Source organism: Apium graveolens, chromosome 8, assembly GCF_009905375.1.
Source record: "Apium graveolens cultivar Ventura chromosome 8, ASM990537v1, whole genome shotgun sequence".
In the NCBI taxonomy this organism is placed as follows: Eukaryota; Viridiplantae; Streptophyta; class Magnoliopsida; order Apiales; family Apiaceae; genus Apium; species Apium graveolens.
Window position 1 is genome coordinate 211,542,703 of NC_133654.1, and position 21,361 is coordinate 211,564,063.

At 36.7% G+C, this 21,361-nt stretch overlaps 1 non-coding gene across 1 annotated transcript; it reads right to left on the reverse strand.

Moving 5' to 3' along the window:
- Positions 1 to 10,496: 10,496 nt before the first annotated feature.
- LOC141681180 (small nucleolar RNA R71) lies at positions 10,497 to 10,603 on the reverse strand. Its single transcript, XR_012558621.1, has one exon. It is a non-coding gene; the product is annotated as a small nucleolar RNA R71 (small nucleolar RNA).
- Between the last annotated feature and the right edge of the window lie 10,758 nt (positions 10,604 to 21,361).

Below are 21,361 nucleotides of genomic sequence, written 5' to 3' on the forward strand. Positions count from 1 at the left end.
GATCTCCCTTATGTTAGGATGAAGTTGTAGAGCGCAAGATGCTCGGACCCGCAGTAGTCCAAAGGACCAGGGATATAATAGATCTAATCAGAGGACGGATGGTAGTAACCTAAGATGGACATAAGAGGTATGCTGATTTGACTCAAAAAGGGCAAAGAGTATGAAATAGAGGGCCTAGTAATGTTATAGGTATCCCCTTGGAAACCCTTGGAAAGGATTGATGAAGTTCGGAAAGAAAGGAAAGCTAAGTCTACAATTTGTTGGACCCTTGGATATATTAAGATGTTTGGGAAGTTAGCATACGAGCTAGCCCTACCCCCGAACCTGTAGCAAGTTCATAACGTGTTCCACGTATCAATATTAAGGAAGTGTAATTCGGATGCCAGACAAATAGGGGCATAGGAGCGCATAGACATGCAACCAGACGTAACCTATATGGAGCAACCAGGAAGGGTACAGATTAAGAAGGAACGAGTGCTTAGGAGAAGGGTTATCAAACTAGTAAGAGTTTGATGGTAGAACCACAATGTGGGAGAATTTCCTTGAGAATTAGAAAGTGTAATGCTAAGAGAGTATCCCTATTCATTTTCTATCTGATTCCGGGACGGAATCCTTTTAAGGAGGGAAGACTGTAATAACCCCAATTTTTGGGAAATTTTTGAAACCCTTATGAATAGTGTTTTTGCTGAATGAGAAAACTTTTCATGCCACACTATGTAGGGGTTCTGATATGGATATTCTGAGATTTTATTAGTACTTTATATGGGATATAAGTGTATGTAAAGATCGTCAGAATCCAAATCCGAACACTTTGATTTTTCCCGGAAATCCACTAGATACGGAGAGAATTGAGTATAAGGTAACAGGATAAAAAGGATTTAAATTAAAGGATTATAATAGAGGATCATAAAAAGGAATATAATGTATTGAGAAAGGTTAAGGGAACCTAAGTAATAAGATCCCGTGTATGATCCTTCAAACGATAAACGAGAACGAAAGTTAAGCGAACCGTATAACAGATCAGCGGTCATTAGGAAGTTAATCAAAAGGGATTATAGAGAGTGATGTCACCCAACCAATGAGAGGAGGACAAAGAGGGAAGGATGACATCACAACATGACATAGGCATGATATGGGAAGGAAGGAGATGTGGTGGCTTTTTAACCACACAAAATCAAGGGCAAATAGGTAATCAACTAAAACAAACCCAAAATCAAACCAACCAAGCCAAGCAAATCATTTTCATCAAAAAAATCAAAAAGAAACCAAGGCATTGTTCTTCATAGCTCTCGGGTTTTTACTATTGCAAAGGGAGAGAAATTCAAAACTCAAGATCCAAGCTTCCTAAATTGGTGAGTTAATTCCCTAATCATCCTTATGCTTAGTTAGGGCTATATCATGAGTTTAAGCCATCAATTCCTTCTCAATCTTCTTCATTTAATCAATGAAGAAGACAATGAATAGTGTTTTCAAGTTTTTAACTTGAAATTTTTCTTGATTTCCTTGAAGATCCAAGCATTCCTAAGACTTCTCAAAGCTTCTTAAGGCTTCCTAGCTCCTCCCACCACCTCAAGGAAGGTATATCATCTCCAAACCCTAGATTCCTATGTATTATAAGATGATTTTGATTAGTAGGGTGATATTGTAGCTTAATGTTTGTGATTTAGAGTTTGGGATTGAAATGGTATTGAAATGGAATGGTAAATGTTGTTGTTTTGGTTAAAAGATTGTAGTATGGTTAAATTCAAGCTTAGGCATAAGTATGAATGTTAAAATTGAATTGGTTGGGGCTGATATGATGTGATAAGGATGGATGTTGGTTGTATGTTTGATTTGAGGTTGAATTGGGTTGGTTTTGAATGGTTTTAAATTGGGAAATCGCGTAAACATAGCCGTCGTAACATCCGATTTTCTTTAGACTGTTTTTGTGCATAACATTAGGACCCGAGAACCCCCTGCTAGATTATGACCATTTCCATGTCTAGATAGCTCGTGTTACGAGCTTCGTTTTGATATGTAGTTCGTTCGATTCCGATGCACGGCTTAGGAGAAACGACCGTTTTAAGTAACGGCGTTTCGCGAACGAAACATTTCCCCTCGCCTTACTTTGAAACATAGGTTAAAGACCAAAAAGGGTTAATTAATGTATGAAACATTTATGGTAAGTGTGTTAAGCAGTTGGTAAGACACTCGCGAAGGAATCGCCTTAAAACTCATAATGGTTAAATTACTAAAAATGGTGGAGCCGAGGGTACTCGAGTGACTTAAGAGAATTAGTAAGCGCAAAACGAGCGTTAGAGTCTGAGTTGGTTAGAGTATAGATTTACAAGTGACTTTGGTTTAATTCCAACTTACTTGTTGCTTATAGGTTACCAGACTCGTCTCGAGCCATTCGTAACCCCCAGTCGCTCAGGCAAGTTTTTTCTACCCGTTATACTGTTGTTGTGATGTATATATGTATTTGCATTATCTTGCGATAGATGCATGTTGGTTAATTAGCAAATGTTGCAATATATTGAAGCATGCTGCTATGATATATATATATATATATGCATGCCTGTTTCGTATTCTTGCTATATATATCTGTTGATTCAGTTGATAATACCTATGCCAGAGGATAGCGGTAACTTGCATATACCCTTAGTATAGGGACCCAAAAGGTGGAAATATTTTCTAAACCGGGAGTCGAGGATCCCGAGTAGATTTTGTATATATGTATATATATACATATATATTTATATATATATATATATATGGTTATAGTTTTCAAAACTATTAATCGAATAAGGTTTATTCGATAACTTTATTTTATTTAATGAATATTATTATGAATATTCATTCGAGGGCTTATGACTTCTTTATTTTATTAAATGAATATTATTTGAATATTCATTCCAGGGCTTATGACTCTTTATATTATTTATTAAATATTATTTCGAATATTATTCGAGGGCTTATGACTCTTTTATATTATTATTGGATATTACTTGGATATTCATTTGAGGATGTATGACTCCTTTATTTTATGAATATTATTTATAATATTCATTCGAGGTATTATGACTCCGCTTATTACTGCAATATATTCTTTATTTTATTAAAGAATAAGGTGTCAATAATCAAACTTATTTTCGATTATTCAAATAAAGATAGTACTTTCGTATAAGTATATCTTTGGTTATTTAATACTCGTTTCAAGTATAAGTTTTAATACTTCTACTTCAATTATTTTTATAAAGATTATTCTTTATGGGAATATTATTTAAATAATAATATTCAGACATTTTCTAAATATACTTGGGACTGATTTACTTCATTAAATCAGCTTTACTTCAAACACTCTTTAAAGTATTTTCGAGTCTTCAAAATGATTTTTAAAAGTTAGAGCGGATCCCAAAACTCATTTTTATATTTAAGATCTTCCTTTTTTAAGGGGATTTAAATACTCGCTCAAAACCTGAGGGATCCGGCTCTGTGGTGTATTTTATATTCGCAACAAGGTTGCAGTTTTGGTAAATGAATTGATTACTTACCCAACGTTCGGGAAGTAAGTCCATCTATTGAGTCGGCATAAGCAACATGGGCTCAGTGGGCGTCCATGATAGTGTAAGTGGCTCAGTGGGAGTCCATCAAATGCATAAGTGGCTGAGTGGCAGTCCAGCATAAGGTCCTATTACGACCAGGGTGATGACCAGTGGGGAATTCGTCCATCTACTAGTAGAAAAGGTTACTTATTGGTATCTTTGCCTGATCAGCAAGATATCTGGTTTATGCCAAAATTCTTTTCCTTTCCAAATTTATTGGATATTGCAATTCTGTTCATACTTTACATGACAGAGGTTTTCAGGAAATGTATAAAGAAGATGTATATGTGGATATATATATATATATATATATATATCAGAACTAAATGAAGTATATCATAACTTCATTTCCTTTAATAATATTTCAAAGGTTGAATCTATTCAAATCTTGTCTTATAGTCTCATCTATGTGATGAACTTTTGAAACTGATTATAACTTGAACGATGGTAGTTCAAGTAGTATTTGGGAAAGATATAAGTATATTGGAGTATCTTGTAACTTCATCTTTTAAACTTATATCTAGTAAATGATTATCTTATGCATGACAAAGATTTTCAGAAAAACGTTGAGACAAGGTTAGATATATGAGATCACCTTGCAACGATATTTTTATACAATTATACACTGGAACTCTGTGTGTATTATGCATGGAAGAGGACTTCCCATATTTTGAAAAGTATATATGTATATATACCGAATATTTTGCGACTTCATCGCATTAAGATATCAAACTTGGTTCATTTCTTTTGACCAAGACTTTCATGAGTACTATGAGAAGGCTCATATATTGTTAATCATTATACATATTATTTTGGTGGGCTTGCTACTTACCCTTGCTTTCTTCTTTCATCACACAACAACAGATAGAAAAGATGAACATGACCAAGCTCCCGATTCGCAAGCGATTAGGAAACGTTCCGCAGTTTCCTATAGGCGTTGATGTCGCTGTAGCTGAGGTAGGAACTACCAATACGCTAGGTTTTCAACTTACGATGTACCAGACTTATGTATAATTATGAATTGTAATAATGGCAAAGAAATGTAAATTTATTCAGAAACCTTTTTAAGGTGTATTGACATATAATTGTGGAATAAAATGACTTGTGATTATTTTTGGATATTCATCTCTGAGACTATAACTTGTCGTGTGTGTGTTTATTGTGGGGTCACAGTACAGAGTAGTTGATTGTGTATTAAGATTGGGTGTTATTAAGGGAAATGGAACTCGTGACAACCCGGATCCCCGACCCCGAATTTGGGGGTGTTACAGCTAAAGTCTCATACCATACTCTTGGAGCTTGCTTAAGGCCATAAAGTGCTTTATCAAGCCTATAGACATGATTAGGATATTTGGGATCTACAAAACCTGGAGGTTGTTCAACATATACTTCCTCCTCCAATTCTCTATTGAGAAAAGCACTTTTCACATCCATTTGAAAGACAGTAAACTTTTTGTGAGCAGCATAAGCCAAAAATATCCTTATGGCTTCTAATCTAGCAACTGGTGCAAATGTTTCATCATAATCAATTCCCTCCTGTTGAGAATATCCTTTTGCAACCAACCTTGCCTTATTCCTTGTAATTATGCCATCACTATTAGTTTTGTTTCTGAATACCCACTTTGTACCAACAACAGATCTGTTCTTTGGTCTTGGCACTTGGGTCCAGACTTTGTTTCTTTCAAATTCATTTAACTCTTCCTGCATTGCTGGCACCCAATCAACATCTTGAAGAGCTTCTTCCACTTTCTTTGGTTCAGTCTGAGAAAGAAAAGAATTGTAAAGACATTCACTCGAAGTAGCTGTTCTAGTTCTAACACCTGCATCAGGATTTCCAATAATTAAGTCAGGTGTATGTGATTTAGTCCACTTCCTTGCAGATGAAAGGTTTTCTCTAGAACTAGATGCTCCCCCATGATCCATGTTATCTTCATCAACATTTTCTGATGCTCCCCCTGAAACTATGCTCTCTGAGTTGGATCCGTCAGAATTTAAGTTTTCAGAACTATCAGAACTTGGCTTATCAGAACTTGACGAACCAGAACTTGAAGAGCCAGTTGTATGTTCTGATGCTTCTTGAGATGTGGTTGTATCTTGAGTATGCTCCCCCTGCATAGGTGCATCTTCCTTTGGCATAGTCACCACAGTTTCAATAACATCAGAGTTTAATCCATCAGAGTTTACAGTATCAGGATTTAGACTGTCAGGATTTTCAGTATCAGAATTTAAGTCTTCATTTTCAAATCTCAGCTGATCATGATCATTGAAATCTTCAAGTCCAGTAATCTTCTTATCATCAAAAGAGACATTGATAGATTCCATGACCACTCTTGTTCTCAAGTTATAGACTCTGAAGGCTTTTGTGGAAAGTGGATATCCAACAAAGATTCCCTCATCAGCTTTTAGATCAAATTTGGATAGCTGTTCAGGGTGAGTCTTAAGAACAAAACATTTGCATCCAAATACATGAAAATACTTCAGATTTGGCTTCTTTTTCTTCACCATCTCATATGGTGTCTTTCCTTGCTTGTTAATGAGTGTTGCATTCTGAGTAAAACAAGCAGTTTGCACAGCTTCAGCCCATAAATAGGTTGGAAGCTTTGCTTCATTAAGCATTGTATGTGCAACTTCAATGAGAGTTCTATTCTTTCTTTCAACAACTCCATTTTTCTGTGGAGTTCCAGGAGCAGAAAATTCCTGCTTGATTCCATGGTTTTTGCAGAACTCTTCCATTATCAAATTCTTGAACTCAGTACCATTATCACTTCTTATTATCTTCACAGAATCTTTGACCAATTTATCCAGTTGCCTGACATGATCAATCAAGATAGATGCAGTTTCACTTTTTATGTGCAAGAAATACACCCATGTGTATCTGGTGAACTCATCCACTATGACCATAACATATTTTTCTTTGCAATATACAGGACATTTACTGGACCAAATAGATCAACATGTAGTAAGCGATAAGGCTCAAGAATTGATGTTTTAGTCTTGCTCTTGAATGAGGATTTCCTTTGTTTAGCCTTCTGACAAGAATCACAAAGGCCATCAGGAGCAAATACTGACTTTGGCAGTCCTCTCACAAGATCTTTCTTGACTAGTTTATTTATATTGTTGAAATTTAAATGAGAGAGTTTCTTGTGCCAATTCCAGCTTTCTTCAATTGATGCTCTACTCATCAGACAAATTGCAGAACCATCAGCACTTATTGAAAGCTTGGCTTCATAGATGTTACCATGCCTGTATCCTTTCAGAGCAACTTTGCCTGTAGATTTACTAATAACTTCACAGTGTTCTTCAAAGAAATCCATATGATAACCTCTGTCACAGATTTGACTAACACTCAGCAGATTGTGTTTAAGTCCTGAGACCAGAGCTACTTCTTTAATGATGACATTCCCAAGATTGATATTGCCATATCCCAATATTTTTCCAATGTTGCCATCTCCATAAGAAACACTTGGGCCAGCCTTCTCCATAAAGTCTGATAGCAGGGCTTTATTTCCAGTCATATGTCCTGAACATCCACTGTCCAGAACTAGGATGTTTTTCCTGTTGCCCTGCAATCACAAAGACCACTAATGATTAGTTTTAAGGACCCAGACTTGCTTGAATCCTTTGGCCTTATTAAGTTTGTTAACATTTGCAGCGGATTTAGCATCAGAGTTTATGTTAACATTTTTCTTATCAGAATTTACACTATCAGACTTTGAATCAAAACTTACACTAGAAGGAACAATGCTAACTTTTTTAAATAAGGTTTTATTTGATAATAATCATAGTACAGACTATGATATTCCTTACAAGTATAAATAGAATTCCATAAACTACCACAATGAAAACAAGGATTTTATGGCTTATATCTAACAGACTGACTCTTAACTCCTGACTTTGAAGGTAAGGAGTTTATGTTCTTATTCTTCCTGCAAAATGAAGCCAGATGGTTAGAACTTCCACAGTTATGACACGTTTTTCTAGGAGCATCAGGAATAGGCTTATAATCATTGCTTTTATTCACACCTTCCTTTCCATTCCTATTTTTCTTAGGTGATTTTACCTTGTTTGCATTCTTAACATCTTTCAGCTTATGCTTAAGTTGCTTCTTTGTTATTAAGCCTACGTTTACTTCAATTGTCTTTTCCTGTTTTAGTTTGTCAGAAGTTAATTCTTTTTTAACTTCTGATTTCTCATTATCAGACTTTATAGCTACAAACTTAACAGGCTTTAACTTAGATTTTTGATTAACAACTATAGGCTTAATTTCTACAGTACCTTTATCATTCTTATCATCTCCATAACCTAAGCCCTCTTTCCAGTTTTCACTACTTAATAAATTCTGAGTTATTCTGCCAAAGTTAATCCAAGTCCTGATAATCTCTCTTTCCTTTTCTAACTCAGCTTTTAGAGATTCATTCATTTTAAGCACTTCATCCCTAACATAGAAAGCATCATCTCTATCTTTCTGAGTTTGATAGAACATGACTAACTCTTTTTCTAAATAATCATTCCTCTTTTTGCAAGCAAGATTTTCAGAAGTTAATCTTTCACATGTTAAAGTTTGATCTCTATAGCTAATGAACATGGTTTTCAGATATCTTCTCAACTCATTAATATCATCAGTATGAAATGCATAAGTAGTTTGAGGTACCTTTAACTCAGCAGCTTCAGAACTGCTTTCAGCACTTGCCATATCAGCATTTGTCATCAAGGCATAATTCTCCTCACTTTTAGAATCTGAGGTGTCTGTCCAGCTTTTGTTCTTTGTGATAAGATCCTTGCCATTGTCACTCTTCACTTTCTTGCAATCAGGAGATATGTGGCCTTTCTCACCACAGTTGTAGCATTTGACATTTGTATAATCTCCTCTGTCAGACTTTCCTCCTTTGCCCTCAGATTTTCTAAAATTCTTCTTATCAGAACTTGCACCTTTCCTGGAAAACTTCTTTCCCTTCCTGAACTTCCTGTATGCAATCTTTGTGATTCCTTTCACCATAAGGGCACACAGCTTCATCATCTCTTCATCAGCATCCGTCTCAGGCAAGCTTTCATATTCTGAGTCATCATCACTATGAGAACTTGATGACTCAGTATCAGACTTTGTGAAGAGAACTTTACCCTTGCCTTGCCTTGAGGTAGCTGCCTTGGGGGATTCTTCTTCAGCCTGAAGAGCAACTGTCCTTGACTTTCCTCCTTTCCTCTTGCTTCTTTGTTCCATCTCAAGTTCATGAGTATTGAGCATCCCATAAATTTCATCAAGAGTCCTTTTATCAAGATTATAGTTGTCTCTTATTGTTGTTGCCTTCAAATCCCAGCTTTCAGGAAGTGCCAACAGGAATTTAAGGTTTGAATCTTCAAGATCATACTCCTTATCAACCAATGACAGATCATTCAAAAGTTTGACAAATCTATCATATAAATCAGTTAATGACTCATTAGCCTTTGAGTCAAAGTGTTCATACTCTTGAGTGAGTATTGTCTTCCTGTTCTTCTTAATCGTATCACTTCCCTGACATCTTGTTTCCAAGGCATCCCATATCTCCTTTGCAGTCTTGCAGTTTATTACCTTGTTTGACATTACATTATCAATGGCACTATGTAGTAAGTGTCGTAACTTAGCATCCTTAGCAATTGATGCGATATCTTCAGCAGTGTAGTCACTATCCTCCTTTGGTACTGACTTTGCTGCTTCACCTGCAACTACAATAGCGAGCTTGGTTGGTTTGTGAGGCCCTTCCTTGATTCTATCAAGATATTTTGGATCTGTAGCTTCCAGAAATATAGTCATCCTCACCTTCCATATGGGATATTCAGATGGTCTCAATATGGGAACTCTAATAGCCTCATATCGGCTATGGATTTGTGTCTTTGGAGGTTCTTCAGTTTTGGTGGGCTTAGTTAGAGTTTCTACTTCAGACATGATTGTTTTGGATCATAAACTGTTTGTATGTTAACAGATAGGCTCTGATACCACTTGTTAGGTCACACACACTGTAGAGGGGGGTGAATACAGTGTATAGCACAATCAAATCGAATTCTAATAACACAAGTAACAGAAAACAGACTTTATTCAAAGCAATAAATTCTGTTACAGTATGGAACTGTCCTCTCTCAGTGATGAACAAATATCACGAGAGCTGCTAGGGTTACAATGAATAATCTTCTCGATAATGATAACACTTATAGTATAAACCCTATGTCTGTGTTTATATACAACACAATTACAGGATAATCACTAATTGATATGGAATATAATTATGCTTCCTAAAATATATCAATCAGATATCTTTTCTTCCAAGTATTCTATTCTTCATAGAATTCCTTCTTCATGCATATCTCTTCTTACATTTATCTTGATCTTCTTTTCCTTTTAATCAACCGCCTTCCTTACCTGAACGTTTCCTTTAAGTCCTGATATTATCTTCTGATAAATATCTCCTGAACCTTAAGTACTGATGACTTAAGTTCTGACTTCAGTATAAGTGTTGATTTCAGTTAAGTACTGATTTGTCCTATTTAAGTAAGATCTGAAAACTAAACATAAATCATATTAGACATGACAGTATCAAATATATCTAACAGATATTCAGTCTAGCATTATCAGACCAGCCAACGCGGCTAATACTTTTGAAATCAAATCTAGCACGATTCAGATGGTGTAGAATTCAGTCCAGTTTGGGGTTCTCCAATGGAAGATCCCAACATGCACATTAGAGATTTCATCGAGATCTACGACACTTTCAAGTCCAACAGTGTTTCTGAAGATGCTATAAAGCTAAGGCATTTCCCATTCTCTCTGAGGGATAAGGCTAAGTGTTGGTTGCATTCTCTACCACTAGGCTCTATTACTACTTGGGAAGATCTTGCTCAAAATTTTTTTTTATTAAATTCTTTCCTATGGCAAAGACAGCTGCAATCAGGAACGCTCTTACTCAATTTGCGCAACAATTGGGAGAGTCTTTGCGTGAAGCTTGGGAGCGCTATAAGGACATGCTTAGGAAGTGTCCTCATCATGGGATGCCTGAACAGATGATTATTAACTGCTTTTATAATGGTTTTGGAGCACAGTCTAGACCCATGCTCGATACAGCATCAGGTGGAGCTTTATGGGCTAAAAGCTACGATGAAGCTTATACGTTGATTGAACTGATGGCTGCTAATGAATACTAGAACCCAACTCAGAGACTACCTCAAGGCAAGATAGCAGGAATTTTGGAGGTGGATGAAGCTACTACTATAACTGCTCAGCTTAAGGCTTTAACAATGAAGGTGGATTCTTTTGTTAATTATGGAGTTAATCAGATCACAAGTATTTATGAGGTTTGTGCAGGTGCGCACGAAACTGAGCAATGTGCTATTTCTAGCGAATCAGCTCAGTTTGTAAGAAACTTTCAGAGGTCGCAGCAACCAGTTCCAGCCACTTATCATCCCAACAACCGTAATCATCCTAACTTTAGCTGAGCAACAATCAGAATACGGTACAACAGCCTTATCAATAGTATACAACAAAGCAATTCAACCCTCCTAATTTTCAATAACCGCAATATATACCAAGATAACAACTCCAACTTCAACAACTACCGCATGGAAGTACAAGTCAATCTAATAAAAAATCTGAATTGGAGGAGTTGAGGCTCATGTGCAAGAGCCAAGCGGTTTTTATTAAGACCTTCGAGAATCAAATTGGGCAGATTGCCAATGCCTTGCTGAATCGACAACCTGGTACACTCCCTAGTGACACAGAAGTTCCAAGCAAGAGGGAAGCAAAAGAGCAGGTTAAGGCAATTACATTAAGGTCTTGGAAGTTTGCAAGCCCCAAAAAATCTCAAGTTCCAGAATCTGAAGTTTTGGCTTAAAGAAGATGTGCAGAAGGAAGCAGAAGTGGACTCAAGGAAGAAAACTATGGAACACACTCCTTCTGAGGGTAATACAGGGGAGAAACATGTCTATCCTTCACCTCCTTTTCCTAAGAGGCTGCAGAAGCAAAAGTTGGATAAACAACTTGCTAAGTTTCTGGAGGTGTTCAAGAAACTTCATATCAACATACCTTTCGTCGAAGCTCTTGAACAGATGCCTAGCTATGTGAAGTTTATGAAAGGTATTCTCTCTAGGAAAGTGAAGCTCGATGACTTGGAGAGCATTGCTCTTACGGAGGAATGCAGTGATGTGCTGCAACAGAAGTTGCCTCCGAAGCTTAAAGATCCCGGAAGCTTCACTATTCCTTGCACCATTGGAAACTTGTCATTCGACAAGTGTTTATATGATTTGGGAGCTAGAATAACTCTGATGCCTTTGTCTATCTTCAAGAAGTTGGGTTTATCTGATCTAAAGCCTACATATATATCCTTGCAATTGGCCGATCGTTCTATTACATATCCACGAAGCATTGTGGAGGATGTCTTGGTCAAGGTGGACAAACTCATCTTTCCTGCTGACTTTGTAATTCTTGATTTCGAGGAGGATAAAAGATCCCCATAATCTTGGGATGACCTTTTTTGGCTACTGGTCGAACCTTGATTGATGTGCAGAAGGGTGATCTCATTATGCGAGTATTGGAGCAGGATGTGACCTTTAATGTTTTCAATGCCATGAAATTCCCTACTGATAAAGATGAGTGCTTAAAAGTGGAATTGGTTGATTCTATAGTTACTTCAGAACTTGATCAAATGCTAAGGTCTGATGCCCTAGAGAAAGCTTTGATGGGAAATTCAAATAGTGAAGATGATGAAGGTGATGAGCAGTTGCAGTATTTGAATGCTTCTCCTTGGAAGCAAAGGCTGGATATGCCTTTTGAATCTCTTGGATTGTCAGAACTCAAAAATGCTGAGGGGCGTCTCAAGCCATCTATTGAGGAAACTCCTACACTCGAGCTTAAACCTTTGCCTGGACACTTCAGGTATGCGTTTTTAGGTGATGTATCTACTTTGCCTGTTATTATTGCATCTGACCTTTCAGGTAGGGATGAGGAAAAGCTCTTGAGAATTCTGAGAGAGTTCAAGTAGGCAATTGGATGGACTATAACAGATATCAAGGGAATCAACCCTTCTTATTGCATGCACAAAATTCTGCTAGAAGAAGGAAACAAGCCAATTATTGAGCAAAAGAGAAGGCTTAATCCGATCATGAAGGAGGTTGTGAAGAAGGAAATTCTCAAGTGGCTAGATGCAGGGATCATCTATCCTATTTCTGACAGTTATTGGGTAAGCCCAGATCAGTGTATATCGAAGAAAGGAGGCCTCACTGTGGTTGCTAATAAAAAGAATGAGCTCATTCCTACTCGAACAGTCACAAGGTGGAGAGTTTGCCTGGATTAACGAAAGATGAATAAAGAAACGAGGAAAGATCACTTCCCTCTTCGTTTTATTGATCAGATGCTTGACAGGTTGGCTGGGCACAAATACTATTATCTTCTGGATGGCTATTCGAGTTATAATCAGATTTGCATCACTTCAGAAGATCAAGAAAAAACTACCTTCACTTTTCCATTTAGTACGTTTGCCTTTAAATGAGGTTCTTTTGGGTTATGTGGTGCACCTGCCATATTTCAGAGTTACGTGATGGCCATCTTCAGTGACATAATTGGTCAGAATGTGGAGGTGTTAATGGACGATTTTTCTGTGTTCGGGGATTCTTTCGACGAGTGCTTGCAAAATCTTGGCACAATTTTTAAAAGGTGTGTTGAGACCAATATGGTTCTCAACTAGGAGAAATGTCACTTTATGGGGGCTACAGGGCATCATTTTAGGGCACAAGGTATCTAGTAAAGGTCTTGAGGTGGACAAGGCCAAGGTGGGGGTCATTGAAAACCTTCCTCCACCAATTTCTGTTAAGGGAATCCGCAGTTTTCTTGGTCATGCGGGATTCTATCGGCGGTTCATCAAGGATTTCTCTAAAATCTCCAAACCATTGTGCAATATATTAAAAAAAGATGTCCTTTTCAAGTTTGATGATGAGTGTCTAGCTGCTTTTGAGAGCTTAAAGAAGAGCTTGATCACGACACCTGTCATAACTGCACCTGATTGGAATGAGCCTTTTGAAATGATGTGCGATGTGAGTGACTATACAGTTGGAGTGGTTCTTGGGCAAAAGAAGAACAATATATTTTATGTGGTCTAGTCTGCTAGTAAGACCCTCAATGGTGCTCAACTGAACTAAACTACTATTGAGAAGGAACTCTTAGCCATTGTCTACGGTTTTGAGAAGTTTCGATCTTATTTGCTTGGGACAAAGGTGACAATTTTCACTGATCACGCTACAATTCGCTATCTCGTCTTGAAAAAGGACTCGAATCCTAGATTGATTAGATGGGTTCTTTTATTACAAGAGTTTGAACTGGAGATCAAGGATAGAAAAGGTACTAAGAATCAAGTTGTTGATCATCTCTCTCGTTTAGAAGATCCAGGTACAATTTCACATGACAAGATATTGATAAATGAGTCTTTTCCCGACGAGTAGTTGTTTGGGGTGCAAGAAGAAGAATCATGATTCACAGACATTTTGAATAACCTTGTGAGCAACATTATGCCCCCGGACTTAACTTATGCTCAAAGGAAGAAGTTTCTTCATGAGGTGTGTTAGATATATTTGAGATGTCATGTCTAATCTGATTTGTGTTTAGTTTTCAGAACTTAACAACAGGACATATCAGGACTTACTGAAATCAGAACTCACTGAATTCAGAACTTAATATCAGAACTTAAGGTGTCAGAAGATACATATCAGTACTTAAGTGCGGGAAGACTTTCAGATAAGGAATGCGGCTGATTTACAGGAGAGAAGATCTGGACTAAAACAAAAGAAGATATGCATGAAGAGTTAGAGCACTAGAAGACTTGTAGAAGATATCTGATTGATATATTTTAGGAGACAGAATTATATTCCATATCAATTAGAATATATCTTGTAACTGTGTATTATATAAACACAGCTTAGGGTTTACACTATATGTGTTATCATTATTGAGAATATTATTCTTTGTAACCTAGCAGCTCTTAGTGATATTTGTTCATCATTGAGAGAGAACAACAGTTCATATTGTAACAAAGTTTATTGAATATACTTGATCTTCGTTACATACTTGTGTTCAAATCAATTTGATTGTATAAACACTATATATAACCCCCTTCTATAGTGTTGTGTGACCTAACAAGTGGTATCAGAGCTTATCTGTTAACACACATACAGTAAAGATCCAAACAATCATGTCTGAAGAAACACAAACTCCAACCAAGCCCACCAAAACTCAAGATACTCAAAACACTCAAACCCACAGTCGATATGAGACTATTAGCGTTCCCATACTGAGACCTTCTGAGTATCCCATATGGAAAGTGAAGATGGCTATGTTTCTGGAAGCTACAGATCTAGAATACCTTGATAGAATCAATGAAGGACCATATAAGCCTACCAAGCTCTTTGTTGTAGTTGGTGATCAACCAGCAAAGTCCATACCAAAGGAGAAAGGTGATTACACAGCTGAAGACATCTCATCTATTGCCAAGGATGCAAGGATAAGGCATTTGCTGCATAGTGCCATTGATAATGTCATGTCAAACAGGGTAATTGGATGCAAGACTGCAAAGGAGATATGGGATGCTTTGGAGACAAGATGCCAGGGAACTGATGCAATTAAAAAGAACAGGAGGACTATACTCACTCAAGAGTATGAGCACTTTATCTCAAAAGCTGATGAGTCATTAACTGACTTATATGACGGGTTTGTCAAACTCTTGAATGATCTGTCACTGGTGGACAAGGAATATGATCTTGAAGATTCAAAACTAAATTCCTTTTAGCTCTTCTTGAAAATTGGGATTTGAAGTCTACTACTATAAGAGACAACTATGACCTTACTGAAACTACTCTTGATGAAATTTATGGTATGCTAAAGACTTATAAACTTGAGATGGATCAAAGGAGCAAGAGGCATGGAAGAAAGTCAATGATAGTTGCTCTTAAAGCTGAGGATGAATCTCCTAAAGTGGTTGCCTCAAAGAGGGGCAAAGGAAAGGCTCTCATCATAAAGTCTGATTCAGAGTCATTATATTCTGATGATGATGATTCAGAAACTGAAAGTTTATCTGAAATGGATGTTGATGCAGAGATGATGCAACTGTGTGCTCTTTTGGTGAAGGGGATCACAAAGATAGCCTACAGGAAATTCAGAAAGGGCAAGAAGTTTTCCAGGAAAGGTGGAAGTTCTGATAAGAAAGAGTTCAGAAAGTCTGAAGGCAAAGGAGGAAAGTCTGACAGAGGAGACAATCCAAATGTCAAATGCTACAATTATGGTGAAAGAGGCCACATATCTCCTGACTGCAAGAAAGGAAAAAGTGACAAAGGCTAGACACTTATCACAAAGAAGAAAAGCTGGACAGACACTTCAGATTCTGAAGATGAGGTGAACTATGCCTTGATGGCAAATGCTGATAGCAGTATTGAAACTGCTGAATTGAAGGTACCTCAAACAACTTATGTTTTTCATACTGATGATATTACTGAGTTGAGATTATATTTTAAAACCATGTTTATTAGTTATAGAGATCAGAATTTAACATGTGAAAGATTAACATCTGAAAATCTTGCTTTTAAAAATAGAAATGACTATTTAGAAAAGGAGTTAGTTTTTCTTCATCAAACTAAGAAAGAGATGAGGATTTGTATGTTAAAGATGAAGTACTGAAATTGAATGAATCTCTAAAAAACTGATTTAGAAAAGGAAAGAGAGATCATCAGAACTTGGACTAACTCTGGCAGAACAACTCAGGATATACTAAGTAGTGGAAACTGGAAAGAGGGCTTAGGGTATGGAGATGATAAAAGTGAGAAAGGAACTGTGAAAATTGAGCCAACTGTTGTGAAACCGACTACTAAGCCAAAGGTAAATCTTGTTAAGTTTGTAGCAAAAACTGTAAAGTCTGATTCTGAAAAGATGAACGAGTCTAGGACAGAAGTCAAAGAAAAGTCAACTTCTAACAAATTAAAATATGATAAACCAACTGAAGTAAACATAGGCTTAATGACAAAGAAGCAGCTTAAGCATAAGCTGAAAGAGATTAGAAATGTGAACAAGGTAAAAGAAGCTAGGAAAAATAGGAATGGAAAGGAAGGTGTGAATAAAAGCAACAATTATATGCCTGTTCCTAATGCTCCTAGAAAGAAATGTTATAACTGTGGAAACTCTAATCATCTTGCTTCTTTTTGCAGGAAAAATAAAGATATAAACTCTTTACCTCCTAATTCAGGAGTTAAGAGTCAGTCTGTTAGGTTTAAACCACAAAATTCTTATTTTCATTGTGGTAGTTTATGGCATTCCATTTATACTTGTAAGAAATATCATAGTTTGTACCATGATTATTATCAAATAAAACCTTCTTTGAAGAAAGTTAGTATTATTCCTTCTAGTGTAAAGTCTAATGCAAAGTCTAATATAAATTCTAATAAACAGCATGTTAGCATAAACTCTAAAATTAAATTCGCTGCAAATGCTAACAAATTTAAAAAGGTCAAAGGATCCAAGCAAGTCTGGGTCCTTCAAACTAACCAATAGTGGTCTTTTTGATTGTAGGGCAACATAAAAAACATCCTAGTTCTGGACAGTGGATGTTGAGGACAAATGACTGGAAATAAAGCCCTGCTATCAGACTTTGTGGAGAAAGCTGGCCCATGAGTTTCTTATGGAGATGGCAACATGGGAAAAAATCTGGGATATTGCAATATCAATATTGGGAATGTCATCATTGAAAAAGTAGCTCTTGTCTCAGGACTTAAACACAATCTACTAAGTGTGAGTCAAATCTATGACAAAGGTTATCATGTGGATTTCTTTGAAGAACACTGTGAAGTTGTAAGTAATTCTACAGGCAAAGTAGTTCTGAAAGGTTACAGGTATGGTAACATTTATGAAGCCAGACTTTCAACAAACTCTGATGGCTCTGCAATCTGTCTGTTGAGTAGAGCATCAATTGAAGAAAGTTGGAATTGGCACAAGAGACTCTCTCATTTAAATTTCAACAACATAAATGAGCTAGTAAAGAAAGATCTTGTGAAAGGACTGCCAAAATCAGTATTTGCTCCTGATGGCCTTTGTGATTCATGTCAAAAGGAAAAACAAAGAAAATCTTCATTTAAGAGCAAAACTGAATCCTCAATTCTTGAGCCTTATCACCTACTACATGTTGATCTATTTGGTCCAGATAATGTCATGTCTATTGCAAAGAAGAAATATGCTATGGTTATAGTGGATGAGTTCACAAGATACACTTGGGTGTATTTCTTACACAAGAAGAATGAAACTGCATCTACTCTAACTGATCATGTCAGAAAGGTGGATAAATTGGTCAAAGATTCTGTTAAAATCATAAGAAGTGATAATGGCACTGAGTTCAAGAATTCAATCATGGAAGAGTTCTGCAAAGAGCATGGAATTAAGCAGGAATCTTCTGCACTTGGAACTCCATAGTAAAATGGAGTTGTAGAAAGAAAGAACAGGACTCTCATTGAAGCTGCACGAATTATGCTTGATGAAGCAAAGCTGCCAACCTACTTTTGGGCTGAAGCTGTGCAGACTGCTTGTTTTACACAGAATGCTACACTTATAAACAAGCATGGAAAAACACCATATGAGATGGTGAAGAAAAAGAAGCCAAATCTGAGATACTTTAATATATTTGGATGTAAGTATTTTGTTCTTAAGACCCATCCTGAACAACTATCAAAATTTGATCTAAAAGCTGATGAAGGAATTTTTGTTGGATATCCAGTTTCCACAAAAGCCTTCAGAGTCTACAATTTAAGAACAAGGGTTGTCATGTAATCTATCAATGTATCTTTTGATGATAAAAAGATTACTGGACTTGAAGATTTCAATGATCATGACCAGCTGAGATTTGAAAATGAAGACTTAAATTCTGATCCTGTAAGTTCTGATGGATTAAATTCTGATGTCATTGAAACTGTGGTAACTACTCCAAGGGAAAATGCACCTGTTCAGGGGGAGCAAGCTGAAGATCCTACCATAACTCAAGACTCTCAAGAAGCATTAGAACCTGTCACTGGCTTTTCAAGTTCTGATTCATCAAGTTCTGTTGAGCCAAATTTTGATAATTCTGGAAACTCTGATTCTTCAAATCCTGAAGGATCCAACTCAAATTCTGAAGTCTCAGAGACCATAACTACATGGGGAGTATCAAAAAATGCTGATGGAGACAGCATGGATCATGAGGGAGGATCCAGTTCTAGAAATCAACTTCCTTTTGCAAGAAAGTGGACCAAATCACATACACCTGACTTAATAACTGGAGATCCTGAAACAGGTGTCAGAACTAGAAATGCAACATCAAATGAATGTCTCTATCATTCCTTTCTGTCTCAGACCGAACCAAAGAAAGTGGAAGAAGCTCTTCAAGATGCTGATTGGGTGCAAGCAATGCAGGAAGTGGTATATGAATTTGAAAGAAATAAAGTCTGGACTCTAGTGCCAAGACCAAAGAATAGATCCATTTTTGGCATAAAATGGGTGTTCAGAAACAAAAATGACAGTGATGGCATAATTACAAGAAACAAAGCAAGGATGGTTGCCAAAGGCTACTCTCAACAAGAGGGTATTGATTATGATGAAATATTTGCACCAGTTGCTAGATTGGAAGCCATAAGAATCTTTTTGGCTTATGCTGCTCACAAAAAGTTTAAAGTCTTTCAAATGGATGTGAAAAGTGCTTTTCTCAATGGAGAATTGGAAGAAGAGGTATATGTTGAACAACCACCAGGATTTGTAGATCCAAAATTTCCAAATCATGTCTACAGACTTGACAAAGCACTTTATGGCTGTTAGTCCCTTAACAATATAGCAAGAATTACAGAAGGGGGGTTGAATGGAATTCTTGAAGCTTTTTCTTGAAATAAAAATGTTCAACTCGATTATGGATATATTTGTTTTGATTAGCACAATGCGGAATGTAAACTTGAATGAATCAAAACATAAGTAATTAAAAACAAGAGGCTTTAAAAACTTTCTGGTGGATTTAAACAATTCCACCAGAGATATATTTAATATATCGAGAGGACTCTGTGTGCAGAAATGCTCACAGCTGCTTATAAAATAGAACTGCTAAAAACACAGGAAATGCTAAAGATAGTGCTTTACAAAGATTTCTCTGTTGTTGTTTCTTAGCTATCTCAGTTATTTTTCTATTTGCTACTCTCTTGGTTTATATATTACCAAGATTACAAAGTCAAAAGAACTGAACAAATATAAAATCTAACAGTCTTGATCTTTGCTGCTTTTCATCCTCTATTACCCAGTTAATGGGCTTCCACAGTGTACTTGTATCCAACTCGACGGCTGTGTGTCAGCTTTCACTGTTCAACTGATGTTTGAATCTTGATATGATCATCAGTCGACTTTCATATCATCCGTCGATGACTTAATTGATCATCCATCGACTGCTATGTTAAACATCCGTTGATAGTCATTTGATCATCCGTCGAAGCTTTGTTAAGCATCCGTTGGTAGCTATTTTGGCACTTGACTTCATTTCACTTATACAGAATTACAAGACATTGCTTATGTACAGTTAATCAACTTATTCTGCATATCTAGTTAAAGTCAACATGACTTATATGCTACTTCAGATTCTATACAAAGGTGCATACAACACTGTGCTACAAACTTATTATTACATAAGCTACTCACTCGATGGATAATAAGTTAATCATCCGTCGGGACTATAATGAGTTATCCGTCGGGACTATAATTCTTATCCGTCGTGTGCTACATTATTTCACTAAGTAAAATCTACTTAGATGTTTTGTTTAGGTAATCATCAAGTACACAACATATTCACAACAATCTCCCCCAATTTATGTCTACTGGAATTGTAGCCATAAATTAAGAGATACTTGATGATAACAAAACATCCTAAACATATATCTTTAAAGATAAGTAGATAAAACTGAAAGTGCTTCAATTTAAACAAAAATGTACAAGGTTTGGCTCACAGTCAGTTCAAGATGCTCCTCTAGTCTGAGCAGATTTTTCTAGTTTCTTGAAGGTCTGGATCTTCTTCCAAGCTTTCTGTTGTTTTCTTCAATTTGATTCTGGAGCTGTCTGTGGAATTCTAATTCATCAGATTCTGAGAGATCTAACATTTCTTGCATTTCCAAGAGAGTCTCATTGCTAGAGATACTCAATTGGTCTTCTAATCTGAAGAATCTTCTCACACCCTTGTCATCCATGAATTCCATCAGCCAGTAGGGCCTTAGATGCACTCTTCTCCCTGTGTATGGAACGATAAGAGTTTTGGGTAGTGCATCTTTGGCTCTAACACTCCTTAGCTCTTCAATCTTCTTCAATACTAATCTTCTTGCAGTTACATTAAACCCAAAGTTTTTCTTGAAGGATGAATAGACTTTGATCAACACAGCTTGGCTTTCTTGAAGTATCCTGTGAAGAGGCCACTGAATCTCCCTTCCCCCTTTGTACTTGAACACCAACCTTTCAGGTAGGTTTCTGTATGCATCAATTGCCCTTACCTCATCCAGCTCCTCCAGATAAAGGTTTAGATCTGAGAATTCTTTGATGTCACACAGGTACAAGTAGTCTCCCCTGTTGACCTTGGGTTGAGTTTTGACTACTGACTTGGATTTGAGAGGTGACAGCTTCACTTTCTTGACTGCCCTTGATTTTGTCCTTCTTGGCTTAATAAGAATTGGCAAGTTGAAGTCAGGAATTGGTAATTTATCCCACTCTATTGGCTCATCCTTTGGCACAATAGGCTCTC